The following is a 14,772-nucleotide window of genomic DNA, read 5'->3' on the forward strand; positions in this document are numbered from 1 at the left end:
ATTTGCTTCCTTTTGTTCTAGTGCTTTTAGGTGTGTTGTCAAGCTGCTAATGTGTGCTCTCTCTAGTTTCTTTTTGGAGGCACTCAGGGCTATAAGTTTTCCTCTTAGGACTGCCTTCATTGTGTCCCATAAGTTTGGGTATGTGTGGCTTCATTTTCACTAAACTCTAAAAAGCCTTTAATTTCTTTTTTTATTTCATCTTTGACCAAGGAATCATTGAGTAGAGTGTTTTTCAGTTTCCATGTGAATGTTGGCTTTCTATTATTTATGTTGCTATTGAAGATCAGCCTTAGTCTGTAGTAATCAGATAGGATGCATGGGATAATTTCAATATTTTTGTATCTGTGGAGGCCTGTTTTGTGACCAATTATATGGTCAACTTTGGAGGAGGTAACATGTGGCACTGAGAAGAAGGTATATCCTTTTGTTTTAGGATAAAATGTTCTGTCGATATCTATTAAATCCATTTGTTTCATAACTTCTGTTAGTGTCTATGTGTCTTGGTTTAGTTTCTGTTTCCAGGATCTGTCCATTGGTGAGAGTGGGGTGTTGAAGTCTCCAACTATTATTGTGTGAGGTGCAATGTGTTCTTTGAGCTTTACTAAAGTTTCTTTAATGAAAATTGCTGCCCTTGTATTTGGAGAATAGATATCCAGAATTCAGAGTTCATCTTCGTAGATTTTACATTTGATGAGTATGAAGTGCATCCCCCCCCCGTCTTTTTTGATAATTTTGGGTTCGAAGTCAATTTTATTCGATATTAGAATGGCTACTCCAGCTTGCTCTTTGGACCATTTGCTTGGAAAGATTGTTTTCCAGCCCTTTACTCTGAGGTAGTGTCTGTCTTTTTCCCTGAGGTGGGTTTCCTGTAAGCAGCAAAATGTTGGATCCTGTTTCTGTAGCCAGTCTATTAGTCTATGTCATTTTATAGGAGTTTGAGTCCATTGATGTTAAGAGAAATTAAAGAAAAGTAATTGTTGCTCCCTGTTATTTTTATTGTTAAAGTTGGAATTCTGTTCTTGTGGCTGTCTTCTTTTAGGTTTGTTGAAGGATTACCTTTTTGCTTTTTCTAGGGTGTGGTTTCCATCCTTGTGTTGGTGTTTTCCAATTATTATCCTTTGAAGGTCTGGATTCATGGAAAGATATTGTGTGAATTTGGTTTTGTTATGGATTACTTTGGTTTCTCAATTCATGGTAATTGAGAGTTTTGCTGGTTATAGTAGCCTGGGCTGGCATTTGTGTTCTCTTAGGGTCTGCATAACTCCTGCCCAGTATCTTCTGGCTTTCATAGACTCTGATGAGAAGTCTGGTGTAATTCTAATAAGCCTGCCTTTATATGTTACTTGACCTTCCTCCCTTACTGTGTTTAATATTCTACCTTTATTTAGTGCATTTGTTGTTCTCATTATTATGTGTTGGGAGGAATATCTTTTCTAGTCCAGTCTGGAGTTCTGTAGGCTTCTGTATGTTTATGGGCATCTCTTTCTTTAGGTTCTTTAGGAAGTTTTCTTCTATAATTTTGTTGAAGATATTTGCTGGCCCTTAAGTTGAAAATCTTCATTCTCATCTACACCTATTATCCGTAGGTTTGGTCTTCTCATTGTGTCCTGGATTTCCTGGATGTTTTGAGTTAGGATCTTTTTGCATTTTGTGTTTTCTTTGATTGTTGTGCCCATGTTCTCTGTGGAATCTTATGTACCTGAGATTCTCTCTTCTATCTCTTGTATTATGTTGCTGATTCTCACATCTATGTTATCTGTTTTCTTTCCTAGGTTTTCTATCTCCACAGTTGTCTCACTTTGAGATTTCTTTGTTGTTTCTAGTTCCCTTTTTAGGTCTTGGATGGTTTTGTTCAATTTCATCACCTTTTTTTGTTATGTTTTCCTGTAGCTCTTTAAGCGATTCTTGTGTTTCTGCTTTAAGGGCTTCTACCTCTTTAGCAGTGTTCTCCTGTATTTCTTTAAGTGAGCTTTGAGCTTCCTGATGTCCTCTACCAGCATCATGAGATATGATTTTAAATCTGAGTCTTGCTTTTTGGGTGTGTTGTGGTATCCAGGACTGGTTGAAGTGGGAGTACTGGGTTCTGCTCTTGGTGAGTGGTCTTGGTTTCTGTTAGTAAGATTCTTACATTTGCCTTTCACCATCTGGTAATCTCTGGAGTTAGTTGTTATAGTTGTCTCTGGTTGGAGCTTATTCCTCCTGTGATTCCGTTAGCCTCTGTCAGCAGTCCTGGGAGTCCAGCTCTCTCCTGAGTCTCAGTGGTCAGAGTTCTCTCTGCAGGCAAGCTCTCCTCTTGCAGGGAAGATGCACAAAATATCTGGCATTCAGACCTGCCTTCTGGTTGAAGATGAATGCCCAAAACAGGGCCTCTCCCAGAAGATGTGTTACCTGCAGTGTGCACACTCATCTGCACAGACTGTTCTTTGAGGGACATGAGACACAAGATGGCTCTCTCACCTGCTCGGGAGGTCAAAGCCCTCCCAAGCTGACACCTCTCCTCTGGCAGGGAAGGTACCCAGATGTCTGGAGGCTGAAACAGGTTCTGTCCCAGAAGCTGTGTCATTTCTGCCTGTCCTAATTTGCTCCCTCACCTGTTCAGGCAGTCAGAGCCCTCCTGGGCAGGCACATCTCCTCTAGCAGGGAAGGTGCCTGGATGTCTGGAGGCCAAAACAGGGTCTGTCCCAGAAGCTGTGTTGCTTCTGCAGTCTGCTTGCTTACCCTTTGCAGTCTGCAAGCTGACCTGTGCAGACTGGTCTCTGAGGGACCCAGGACCCACGATGGCTCCCTCACCTGCTCTGGCATTCAGAGCCCCTATTTATTTATTTTTAATTTAGTTTATTATATTATTACTATCATTTATTTTGCTATTTTAAAGCATGTTTATATAGTTGAAAAGGAAAAATTCATTGCATGTTATTTGATTACACTGTAAACCCCAAAATTGTGTTATTTACTGAAAGAAACTTGTTTCTAGTTCTGTTGTTGTTTCAGCCTTTAGAACACACCTTTAATCCAAACAATGGAGGTAAAATTAGTTTCTAGCAGGAAGCACCATGTTTGAAAGTGAAGTCTAAGTGAGTGCCAAGATGATGAATCAGAGAAAGATCTGACAGAGTAAGGAACTCCTAACTCTTTTGAGAAAAAAGAGGAAGAGAGAACTACTTAAGAGAGAGCAGTGCAGAGAAAGGATGGGGACTTTTTTATTGGGAAAGTTTTTCAGAGACAGGCAGAAAGAGAACAAGCTAGACACAAGTGAAGACAGAACAAACCAGAGAAAGAGAAGGAGCCAGAAGATTAGAACATATTCAGAGAGTTAGTTTCCGTGCAAGAAGAGCAAAAGTTCACAGGCTGAGAGGGTGACTAGATTGGATCAATCAGTTTGGAGAGAAGTTTGAGACAAAGTCTGAATTGAATCAGATAGACAGAGTTAAGAAAGAACTAGAAAGGGTGAGCTTATTCAGCTGCAAATCTGAGTGGCTAGAACCATTGTAGGTCTAGATACCTGGGTTAGATTTTATTAAGGCTAGAAGATTCCCGGTCTAGGCCTAGGTTAGCAGACTGAGGCAGTAAGCCTCTACGATGACAATTATATCAGGCGAATAAAAGTTATTTTTACAAAAATACTTTAAAAGTGAAGCAGAGTTCATCGTCATGGAACAGGGCATCCATGAAGGGAGAACACAAAGAATCAGGAAACATTTTTGTTCTGATCTACTTGACCTGAATGTTTTATGCCTCACTGACCAATTAGATTTGTTCTCTGTCCTACTGGAGTTTAAAAATAATGGTTGAGAAAATTAGAATGACTCTTAAATTTACTGATAATTTTGGAAACCATTGAAACCTAGTGCATGAACAGCTTAGGCCAGAATGCTTCAGTGATTTTTTAATGTACAATGTACTTTAAAGATTTTTTTTCAGATAGAAATTGTCTGCCTTTCTTTTATAGAAACTGTATTCACAATGAAAGATCAAACTCCGTGTAATAAATGTCTTGCTTATAAATTTGGATTAAAGAACACAGCTGAAAGAATTCTTAAAATGTGTTTTTAAATGTAGGTGTAAAATTTTTACCTATACCTCGAAAGAAGTATTGGAGTTTTAAATACATTCACTAAGCTAAGCAATGCGTTAGATAATTAACAAATTCTGTTGATTTTTACAGCCTACTTTATTGAACTTCTTATCAGTATTGAACAGATGGCTCATAACTATGAAAAAATTATTTTTAAATATGATTACTATGTGTGGGTTATATTTGAAAAATATTGTTCAGTGAAGCATTTACAAATGTGATTTGATGCACAGAGCAAGACCACACAGTTAAAGTATTTTTCTGGTATTAGATAAAATGGTATTTAACTGATATGAAAGAATATTGTACAGTTGTGAGAGAAGGAATATGGGAGTCATAAGAAGCAGCTAAAATTAAAAAACTATTTGAGGGGTAAGAAGAAGATCTAATACAGTAGATGCTTCTTAAATATGTACATATATGAAGGCCATCTAAATTAAATTGTTAAATAATGGAGAAGAGAGAACCACAGATGGCTATATCTTCTCAGCAAATTAGGTTTCCAGCACTTGAAATGGCTTACATTCAATTTATTAATTGACCAAAGGGTTCCCCATGAGAATCTCCAAAACAACCCAGGCTGAGGTCAATGCTATTATAGTTCTCTCCCCAACTTGGCCGTAAGACCCATCACTAAAGACAAAACCTATCCAACTTGTTGAATATGGATAAATCGAGGTGCTGCCTACATAAAACCTGCACCTCTAAATGACAGAAAAGTTTGTATGCTATGAAAAAAGAAACAAAAACACATAAAACTTCTGATATACAATGGTACCCTGACTGCAAGATATGCTAGTGCAATGATAGAAGAAAACTTACAGGGGTACACAACAAATATCTGATGTGACCTAAGGCTCACTCTTTGAGATAATACTTATACCAAACACCTTTTAAGTGACCAAGAACCTGAGAGTAAATAGTCAAAGGACTTAAGGTAAAACCAAATAGTTTTAGAAGCAAATAAAAATTAAATGACTCTTAATGACTTTATGCTGTACTCACAGATTAAAACCTTGCTCAGTCATCATCAGAGAAGCTTTCTCCTACAGCAGATGGGATCAAAAAGACCCACAGAAAGAAACTATGGAGAAAATGAGAGACCATGAGACACTCATCTTTAAAAGGGATGCCACTATCAAATTCCTCTCATTATGACTCAGGGAACTCTGCAGAAGAGAAAGTAGAAAGGATATAAGATTCAGAGAGGATAGAGAGCACCAAGAAAACAAGGCCCTCTATAGCATAAGAATTGATGTACATAAACTCATATGTACATGCATATGTCTGGGTGGGGTCCTAGAGCTGAAAGAAGTAAACACATGTCCCTTCCTTGTCCCTGACCAAGAAGCAATCTCCAATTGAAAACCACATGCAAATGGAAACGTTTCTTCTGGGGAGTCTCACTTAAGAATCTCACTACTCTCTCTCTCTCTCTCTCTCTCTCTCTCTCTCTCTCTCTCTCTCTCTCTCAATAAACACCCTATCAAATCCCCGCTCCCTCTGCTTCTCTAAGGGTGCTACCCCACTAACATCGCATTCCCACTTTACCACCTGGCATTCCCCTACATTGGGGTATCTATCCTTCACAGGCCCAAGGGCCTCTCCTCCCATTGAAGCCAGATAAGGTCATTCTCTGCTACATATTCAGCTGGAGCCATGGGTCCATCCATGTGAACACTTTGGTTGGTTGTTTAGTCCTTCAGAGCTCTGGGGGGTAGGGATCTGGTTAGCTGATGTTCTTCCTATGGGGTTGCAAAGCCCTTCAGTTCCTTCAGTCCTGTTCCTAACTCCTCCATTGGGGTCCCCACATTCACTCCAATGTTTGGCTGCAAGCATCAGCATCTGTATTTTCCAGGGTCTGACAGAGCCTCTCAGGAGACAACTATATCAGACTCCTGTCAGCAAGCACTTCTTGGCATCAACAATAGTGTCTGGATTTGGTGTCATATATAGATTGATTCCCAGGTGGGACAGTCTCTAGATGGTCTTTCCTTCAGTCTCTGCTCCACATTTTGTCACCATATTTCTTTTAGACAGGAGCAATTTTGGTTTAAAAATTTGGAGGTGAATGGGTGGCCCATCCCTCAACTGGGGACCTTGTCTCACATTTGAACATGGTCTCTACTGGTTCTCCTTCCCCTTTGTTGGGTATTACAGCTAATGTCATCTTCTTGTTAGGTCCTGGGAGCCTCTTGCTTTCCTGGCATCTGGGAATTTCTGGTGGCTAAACCCATTTTCCCTTCCCCCACTGCTACAAACCTCTGTCCAATATTCTGACCCTCAGTCTATCATCTTCATCTCATCCCATCCTTAATCCTGTCCCTTTTTCCCCTCCCCCTACTCTCTTCTTCCCAAGTCCCTCCCATCCTCTACCTCCTGTATTTTGTTCTACTTCTAAGAAGGACTGAAGAATTCATGCTTTGGACTTTTTTCTTCTTGAGCTTCATATGGTCTGTGGGTTGTCGTGGGTATTCTGAGCTTTTTGCCTAATATCCACTTATCAGTGAGTATATACCATGTGTGGTTTTGTTTGTTTGTTTGTTTGCTTTTTTGGTTTTTGTTTGTTTGTTTGTTTGTTTTGTGGCTGGGTTATCTCACCCAGGATGGTATTTTCAAGTTCCATCCATTTGCCTAAGAATTTCATGAAGTCATTGTTTTTAATGACCGAGTAGTACTCCATTGTGTAAATGTACCACATTTTCTGTATTCATTCTTCTGTTGAGGGTCATCTGGGTTGTATCCAGCTTCTGGCTATTATAAATAAGACTGCTATGAACAGAGTAGAGCACATGTCCTTGTTACATGTTGGAACATATATGCCCATGTGTGATATAGTTGAGTCCTCAGTTAGTACCATGTCCACCCTTCTGAGGATTGGCAGACTGCTATCCAAAGTGGTTGAACCAGCTTGCAGTCCCACCAGCAATGGAGGAGTTGTAATCTTACTTCTCTTAAGGATAGACTGCTTGCTTAGCAGTAGATGATCAACAGAAAATAAACTCAGCCATAGCTTTGAAAGTTTCATGTCTCATAATGTTATGTAAGGTATTTTACTTTTTTTCTTATATTTATATATATATATATATATATATATATATATATTATTTTAGTTATATAGTTTTTTATTCTGTCTTCCAGATTCTTTGTGTATGTATTATTGCTTCCAATGTAATGTTTTAATGAGATTCTTCAGCATTCAAACAATTGTAACTCTGCAGCTATGTATGTTTCTTTTGCCTAATTTTGGGCTCTTATTCTTCTGATTGTTTTGTCCAATTATATTTTGTTTAATCTTATTTCATTATATTATAATCTATTAGAAGCCTATTTATTTTCTAAAGAGACAGAGAGGTGGAGGTTTAGGATGGGGAAGTGGGAAGTGGGGAGTGGGGAGAAACTGAGAGAAGAAGTGGGAGGGGATACTTTAATCAGGGGATATCTAATCTGACTAATAAAATAAGTAATAACAATTTACTTTCAATAAAAGAAAAAATTAGGAGAGCAATGTGCAAGAGGCAGTGGCCCAAGGCAGATCGAGCCGAGTGAACACTAGAGTCAGCTGGAAGACAGTGGCTCTGCAAGACTCTGAACGGAGGGGCTAGGCCATGAGCACTGTTGATAAGCAATGAGGAAGGAACAGGAAAAACAAGACCAAAGGCAGTGCCAAGGATGATACTGATTTGGGAGTCTTGGTTGCAGAAATTGAAGGAGCTGGTGCTGCCAAGGAGCAGGAGCCTCAAAAGTCAAAGGGAAAGAAGAAAACGGAGAATAAGAAGCAAGAATTTGATGAGAATGACATTCTTTTTTTTTTTTTTAAGATTTATTTATTTATTGTATGCTTTAAGTACACTGTAGCTGTCTTCAGACATTCCAGAAGAGGGTGCCAGATCTCGTTACTGATGGTTGTGAGCCACCATGTGGTTGCTGGGATTTGAACTCAGGACCTTCGGAAGAGCAGTCAGTGCTCTTAACCGCTGAGCCATCTCTCCAGCCCCGAGAATGACATTCTGAGAGAACTGGAGGAGTTGTCTCTAGAAGTCCAAGGCATCAGAGCTGACAGAGATGCAGCCACAGTCAAGCCTAGAGAGGAAATGAAAAAGAATCTGCCTCAAAACAAGATAAAAGGAAGGATCAAAAAGGCAAGAAAACAAGTTTTGATGAGCATGATAGTAAAGAGTTGGAAGATAAAATTTCAAAATCGAAAAAGACTGCCAGACCTAACTCCGAGGTACTTCTCTCTGGTAGTGAGGATGCTGATGATTCTAGTAAAGTTTCTAAAACAGGGGGAAAAAACCCAGAAATCAATTATAAAATGGTGTGAGTCAGAAGAGTTAAAGATGATAGCAAAAGAAGTAAAGGATGTTCAAGAGTAAATTCCTTCAGTGAAAGTGGTGATGAGTCCAGTGAATTTTTTGCAGTCCAGAAAAGGACAGAAAAAAATGTCAGCTCCTACCATAGACAGTGGGAATGAGGACTATGACTGTTCCTTCAAAATTAAGACAATGGCCCAGAAGAATGCAGAAAAGAAAGAATGATGAGAAAAAGAGATGAAGAAAAAATGTAGTTGTGGAAGATGAAAGAGAAAGAAGAGCTAGAAAGGGGCAGATAGGAGCACAGTAAACAGAGAAGCTTTCGAAGAGACCATAGGAGGAGGTATTGATTCTCAGAGGGACTCCTGACACAGGAGCTGCCTCAGAAGCAAAAGGAGACACTGCTGCAGCTCTGGAAGATGACAATGAAGGAGACAAAAGGGGAAAAGGTGAGAAGAAAAACAAAGCAGAAAAAGAAAAAGAGAAGAAGAAAGACCCTAACAAATCCACTGTTAAAACTATCCAGGAAGCTTTGGCTAAGTTCAAAGAGGAGGAGAGACAGAAGAGAGGAGGAAGAAGGATTAAGAGGCTCAAAGAACTATAAGCCAAATGCAAAGAAGAGGAACAATTAGAACAAGAAAAAAAAAGAGAGGGAGAAAGGAAAAAGCAAAAAGGAAAAGAAAGAAAAGAACAGTTAAAAAAAAAAAGGAGAAAAACTGCTAAGTCCCAAAGAGAAGCCAGAGCTGAAGTGACCCCTTAGACACCTCTGTGCTTAGGGTATTGAAGTGCCATCAAAAGGCATGTTGCCTAGGAATTTCATAAATTCATTCTTTTTAATAGCTGAGTAGTACTCCATTGTGTAAATGTACCACATTTTCTGTATCCATTCCTCTGCCCATTGGACACACAAACTTTATATGCCCCAGTACAGGGGAATGCCAGGGCCAAAAAAATGGGAATGGGTGGGTAGGGAAGTGGGGGGGAAGGTATGGGGGACTTTCGGGATAGTATTGGAAGTGTAATTGAGGAAAATACGTAATAAAAAATATTAAAAATTTAAAAAAAGGCATGTTGCCAAAGAAAAGTTCAGTATATTAAGATTAAAAAAAAAAAAAAAACCAACAACAAACAATCAAACAAAACACCACAGCAGCTAGAGAGTAAAGAAGTATCTGAAACTTTGGAACTAGGTGCTCCTATGGAAGCTGTGGACCAAAGAGTACTAGTAAAGTAAGAGACATCACTTTTGTAGAGCCAGAGAAAGAAGAAGACAGTGAAGATGCTGGATTAGATGGGAAGCTATGGCCAGTGATGAGTAGAGAGATAAAAAGGTAATATGATTCACATAGAAGTAGAAGATAACCCTAAGGAAGAAGAGGAGGAGAAAGAAGAGGAAGAAGATAGTGAAGACGAGGAACAGGAAGGGGACAGTGAGGGCAGCAATAGAGACAAGGAAGACTACAAACTGTCAGATGAGAAGGACTCAAGGAAAGCTGGAGACACAAAGACCAGCAAAGATGCTAGCTCAGACTCTGAGAACAACTCCAGTGAAAATGGAACAAAAGAAGAGCGGGTATACGACAAAGCAAAATGGAGAATTGAGAAACGACAACCTGAACATGGTAAAAATATAAATACAGAAAAGCTAAGAGCTCCTATCATGTGTGCTTGAACATGTAGACACAGGGAAGACAAAAATTCTAGATAAGCTCTGTCACACATATGTGCAAGATGGCAAACTAGGTGGTATTACTAAGCAGATTGGTGCCAAAAATGTTCCTTTTGAAGCTATTAATGAACAAAGTAAAATGATTAAAAATTTTGACAGAGAGAATGTCCACATTCCATGGATGTTAATTATTGATACCCCTGGATAGAAATCTTTCAGTAACCTGAGAAACAAAGGAAGCTCTCTCTGTGACATTGCCATTCTAGTTGTTGACATTATGCATGGTTTCAAGCCCCAGACACTTGAAGCAATCAACATTCCCAAATCTAAGAAAATGCCCCTTCCTTGTTGCACTAAATAAGATTGACTGGTAACATGATTGGAAGAAGAGCCCTGATTCTGATGTGACTGTTACTTTTAAAAAGCAGCAGAAGAATACAAAGGGTAAATTTGAGGAGCATGCAAAGACCATTATTGTAGAATTTTCACAGCAGGATTTGAATGTTACTATGTTTTATGAGAATAAAGATCCCCACACTTTGGTGTCCTTGGTACCTACCTCTGCACATACTGGTGATGGCACAAGAAGTCTCATCTACATTCTTGTGGAGTTAATCTATGTTGAAGAAGAGGCTTGCACAATGTGAAGAGCTGAGACCACAAGCCATGGAGGTAAAAGCTCACACTGGAATGAGCAACACAACAGATGTCATAGAAATCAACTGGCATTTGAACGAAGGGGATACAATCCTTGTCCTGGAGTAGAAGGGCCCATTGTCACCTAGATTTAAAGCCTCCTTTTTTTGAATTCGATATTTTCTTCATTTATATTTCAAATGCTATTCCCTTTCCTAGTTTCCTCTCCAAAAATCACCTATACCCTCCCCCTATTTCCTGCTCCACAACCCACAAACTCCCACCTCCTGGCCCTGACATTCCCCTATACAGGGGCATATAATCTTCCACAAGAACAAGGGCCTCTCCTCCCAGTGATGGCCAACTAGGCCATCCAATGCTACCTATGCAACAAGAAACACGAACTCTGGGGGTACTGGTTAGTTCATATTGTAGTTCTTCCTATAGGGTTGCAGACTCCTTCAGCTACTTGGGTACTTTCTCTAGCTTCCTCATTGGGGACCCTGTGCTCCATGCAATAGATGACTATGAGCATCCACTTCTGTATTTGCCAGGCACTGGCGTAGCCTCACAGAAGACAGATATATCAGGGTTCTGTCAGCAAAATCTTGTTGGCATATATAATGGTGTCTGGGTTTGGTGGTTGTTTATGGGATGGATCCCCAGGTGGGGCAGTCGCTAGATGGTCCTTCCTTCAGTCTGTGCTATGACCTTTTTCTCTGTAACTGCTTCCATGGGTATTTTGTTCCTTATTCTAAAAAGGAATGAAGTATCCACACTTTGGTCTTCATTTTTCTTGAGTTTCATGTGTTTTGAAAATTGAATCTTGGGTATTCTAAGTTTCTGAGCTAATATCCACTAATTGGTGAGTGCATATCAAGTGTGTTCTTTTATGATTGGGTTACGTCACTCAGGATGACATCCTTCAGATCTATCCATTTGCCTAAAAATTTCATAAAATCATTGTTTTTAATGGCTGAGTAGTACTCCACTGTGTAAATGTACACATTTTCTGTATCCATTTCTCTGTTGAGGGACATCTGGGTTCTTTTTCAGCTTCTGGCTATTANAAATAAGGCTGCTATGAACATAATAGAACATGTGTCTGTATTACAAGTTGGAACATCTTCTGGGTATATGCCCTGGAGAGGTTTTGATGGATATTCCAGTAGTACTATGGCCAATTTTCTGAGAAACCTCCAGACTGATTTCTAGAGTGTTTGTACCAGTCTGCAATCCCACCAGAAATGGAGGCATGTTCCTCTTTCTCCACATCCTTGCCAGCATCTGCTGTCACCTGAATTTTTGATCTTAGCCATTCTTACTGGTGTGAGGAGGAATCTCAGAGTTGTTTTTATTTGCATTTCCCTGGTGATTAAGGATATTGCACATTTTTTCAGGTGCTTCTCAGCCATTCAGTATTCCTCAGTTGAGAATTCTTTGTTTAGGTCTGTACTCCATTTTCTAATAGGGTTATTGGGCTTTTCTGGAGTCCAACTTTTTGAGTTCTTTATAAATATTGGATAACAGTCCCCTATCAGATTTAGAATTGGTAAAATCTTTTCCCAATCTCTTGATGACATTTTTGTCTTATTGACAGTGTCCTTTGCCTTACAGAAGCTTTGCAATTTTATGAGGTCCCATTTGTGGATTCTTGACCTTACATCACACGCCATGCTGTTCTGTTCAGGAATTTTTACCTGTGCTCATATCTTTCAGGCTTTTCCCCACTTTTTCCTCTATAAGTTTCACTGTCTCTGGTTGGTTTTATGTGGAGTTCCTTGATCTACTTAGACTTGAGCTTTGTACAAGGAAATAAGAATGGATCAATTCACATTCTTCTACATGATAACCGCCAGTTGTGCCAGCACCATTGGTTGAAAATGCTGTCTTTTTTCCACTGGATAGTTTTAACTCCCCTGTCAAAGATCAAGTGACCATAGGTGTGTGGGTTCATTTCTGCGTCTTCAATTCTATTCCATTAATCTATCTGTCTGTTGCTGTATCAGTACCATGCAATTTTTTATCACAATTGCTTTGTAGTATAGCTTGAGGTCAGGGATGGTGATTACACCAGAGGTTCTTTTATTGTTGAGAATACTTTTTGCTATCCTAGGTTTTTTGTTATTCCAGATGAATTTGTAAATTTCCTTTTCTAACTCAGTGAAGAATTGAATTTGAATTTTGTTGGGGATTGCATTGAATCTTTAGATTGCTTTCAGCATATAGCCATATTTACAATATTAATCCTGCAAATCCATGAACATGAGAGATTTTTCCATCTTCTGAGCTTTTCTTCGATTTCTTTCTTCAGAGACTTTAAGTTCTTATTATACAGACCTTTAACTTCCTTAGTTAGAGGCACACCAAGATATTTTATATTATTTGTGACTATTGTGAAATAATCACAGGTGTGTCTCCCTATTTCTTTTTCTCAGCCTGTTTATGTAGAGAAAGGCCACTGATTTGTTTAAGTTAATTTTATATTTATATACTGCACTGAAGTTGTTTATCAGGTTTAGGAGTTCTCTGGTNGAATTTTTAGGGCCACTTATACATAGTATCATATCATCTGCAAATAGTGATATATGACTTCTTCCTTTCCAATTTGTATCCCTTGATGTTGTTTTGTTGTCTAATTGCTCTGGCTAGAACTTCAGGCACTATAATGAATAGGTAGGGAGAAAGTGAGCAGCCTTGTCTAGTCCCTGATTTTAGTGGGATTGTTGAATCCTCCATTTACCTCTTCCTATGAAGGAATTATGTGTGAAAACCCAATATGAAAAGCCTAAAATAGTGGGGGCAGCTGGGGAGTAAAGATTGTAGGGAAAGACCTTGAGAAAACATTGGCTGGTTTACCTCTCATAATGGCCTAAAAGGGTGTTGAAATGTCAGTCCTCAAAGATGAATTGATCCACGAGTTAAAGCGGAAACTAAATGTTTTCAAACTAGAAGAAAAAGAAGTTTATGCCCAGGTGTCTACAGTGGGCTCTTTGGAAACTCTTCTTGAATTTCTGAAAATATCAGAGGTGCTATATGCAGGAATTAACATTGGCACAGTCCATAAAAAAAGCAAATAATGAAGGCTTCAGTGATGTTGGAACATGATCCTCAGCATGCAATAATTTTGGCCTTTTATGTATGAATTGAATGAACCCAAGAGATGACTGATAGTTTGTGAGTTAGAATCTTTAGTGCAGAAATATTTATTTATTTGATGCCTTTACAAAATACAGACAAGACTACAAGAAACAAACTAGAAGAATTTAAGCACATAGCAGTATTTCCCTGCCAGATGAAAATCCTCCCTCAGTACATTTTCAATTCTCCAGATCCAATAGTAATCGAGGTCACTGTGGAAGCTGGTCAAGTGAAAAGGAGCACCTACGTGCATTCTAAGCAAAAATATTGTTCACTTTGGGATAGTAACAAGCATTGAAATAAATTACAAGCAGATGGATGTTGCAGAAAAAGGACAAGAGGTCTATGTCAAAATAGAACCTGTCCCTGGGGCATCTCCCATAATGTTTGGGAGGCATTTCAAAGCTACATGCATACTTGTCAGCAAGATGAGCAGGCAGTCCATTGATGCACTCAAAGGCTGGTTCAGAAATGAAATGCAGAAGAGGGACTGGCAGCTTATTGTGGAGCTAAGGAAAGCATTTGAAATTTTCTAATTTTCTCACATGGGACAGAATTTGTAGTAAATGTAATATTATTATGTTGTGATATTACCAATTGAACAGACATTTGGACGCTGATGGATTTAAGTATATAAAATGTTTTCCATGAGAAATCAAGCAACTTACACTGGTTCGCCAGTGGTCAGGTCCCAGCCCCACAGTTCAGCCTGCCTGTACTTACCAACCCTTCCTTCAAGACTTGGCTGCTGTTTTCAAGTTTGCCCTTCCTCAAATTTGGATTTTTGTTACAAATCTAAATCTTTCAATTTTATACTGATTAAATCAGTCCTGCAGTATTTGATAGAAAGAAAGAAAGAAAGAAAGAAAGAAAGAAAGAAAGAAAGAAAGAAAGAAAGAAAGGAAGGAAGGAAGGAAGGAAGGAAGGAAGGAAGGAAG

At 39.0% G+C, this 14,772-nt stretch overlaps 1 pseudogene; it reads left to right on the top strand.

Annotated features, from left to right (window-relative positions):
• Positions 1 to 14,370, top strand: part of LOC110296481 — a 26,763-nt pseudogene extending 12,393 nt beyond the window's left edge.
• The last annotated feature ends 402 nt before the right edge of the window (positions 14,371 to 14,772 follow it).

This window comes from Mus caroli, chromosome 6 (genome assembly GCF_900094665.2).
Source record: "Mus caroli chromosome 6, CAROLI_EIJ_v1.1, whole genome shotgun sequence".
Classification (NCBI taxonomy): Eukaryota; Metazoa; Chordata; class Mammalia; order Rodentia; family Muridae; genus Mus; species Mus caroli.